This window comes from Ipomoea triloba, chromosome 16 (assembly GCF_003576645.1).
Source record: "Ipomoea triloba cultivar NCNSP0323 chromosome 16, ASM357664v1".
Lineage (NCBI taxonomy): Eukaryota > Viridiplantae > Streptophyta > Magnoliopsida > Solanales > Convolvulaceae > Ipomoea > Ipomoea triloba.
This window is the reverse complement of record NC_044931.1, coordinates 12,822,844-12,824,755: the sequence shown is the minus strand read 5'-3', so window position 1 is coordinate 12,824,755 and position 1,912 is coordinate 12,822,844.

Here is a 1,912-nt window from a genome sequence, read left to right as displayed (position 1 = left end):
TAATTTATTCTATTGGAATCTCGGTGGCTAGGGATTACCTTTAATCTTTGTCATGCAAATCACGTTGATCTTTTAATTTTCCATGTAATCATATTTTCTAATTAATTTCCTCAAAAAAAATATTTTCTAATTAATAGCATGAAAATAAGTATATATTGGTGTGTAAGTGGAAAAAGTTTGGTTCTCGATCTCAAGTTCGAATATTGTGAGTGACATAATATAATATGCAGTACCTTATTAGGAGCTAGAGCCCTCTCATCATTATAGTTTAATGCCCTACTACAAAATTGATCATATAAACATAATTTTACACTACACCTCTTAAAATATATGTGGTGAATTCTCAAAAAAAAAAAGTGAGTATTATCATACTTAATACACTCAGGGACGAAAAGGGCTATTGTGTTATATTTGTTTAAGGTTAAAGTTAGGCATTATTCACATTATCACAATTAAAACTTGAATTGAACCCGACACCAAGTTTTAGATTCTGATTAAACTCAATAGATTATTGGTTCAAATATTTTTAGTTATATTATATCATTTAAATGAATATATACAAAAATATTTTAAATATTACCTTAAAAAATTAATATTATCTAAATTAAATTTTAGGTGGACTTAATAGGTTATTTGGTTCATATATATTTTTAGTTATGTTATATACATATATAAATTTGGTTCAGATATTAAATGTAAAAATATTACATATATTAGACTTAAAAGTAAAAATTATATTTATTTCGTTTAAACTAAACATATCAAAAAATATTTTAAATATAAATTCTCGCGATTAAATTTTTGTTAATTTTATAAAATTAGTCTAAAAAATAAATTTGAAAAAAAAGAATATTAATAAACAAGTTTTATAAATAAAAGAGAGAATGAAAATTGCAAAATTAAAAAGACAAAAACAGAGAACAATATTTTGAAGTAACCAAATCCTTTTTAATTTCTTTTTTTTTTGAAAGAAAATTTCTGATAATTTATAATTTCTTATTATCACAATAATTTCTCTTTTAATAATTTGTTATTCGCGTCTTTGTGAGATATATTATGTGTCATAGTTTAGTGTGTAAACACATTATACACAATTCTTTTCAAAGTTGCATTATGAAAGTTGTATTTTTAATAAGTTAGTGTAGTCCTCTACGATTGACTAGACAAGACTTGAATAGCAAGGATTAAACATGAAATTGTTAGTGTTTGAAAGCTAATCAAAATGATTTATTTGTTTGCATAGAGACAATTATGAAAACAAGTAATTGATTTGGTAATAAGCAATGATGGAGAGATTTAGATCAATTAGCAATGTACAAATGCTTCTTAATTAGTGTTCTAAGGTCTAGGTTAAACAATGTTCAACAATGAAAGTGAGGGAGTAAGTAAGCGCCAATGTCACTCTCGTGGACATTGAACTATTGATGGACAATTTTAAATAGTTATCGCAAGTGCACGAATCAGTTGTAGTGATAGTGCGCAATAGCAAGGGTCGAACCCACAGGGAATTGATACAATGCAATTTACAGAATTGAAAATAATTAACTTGAATACAATAAAATAAAACCGAAATTAGTAAACTAAGGAGAAATGCAATAATTAAAACCAACAAGAACGAGATAGCAAGTAATAAGTAACTAGCTAGAAAAACAATAAAATAACAACGAAGCAAGAGAGCGGTTAACAAACGAATAAAGGCTAGGAACATGAATAAATTACCACTACTAATTATGCATTTTAAGTCTAATATTGCCAACCAATTAAAGGTTCGTTCTAACTATAATCTGACTAATCCGTATGGCGTCCAGATTCAGTCACGTATTATAACGATTCATATGCTTAAGACATTTATTTAAACCGTTAAAACCCATTAAGTCATGAAGAACTTACGGAATACCCGGTTTAGAACCAA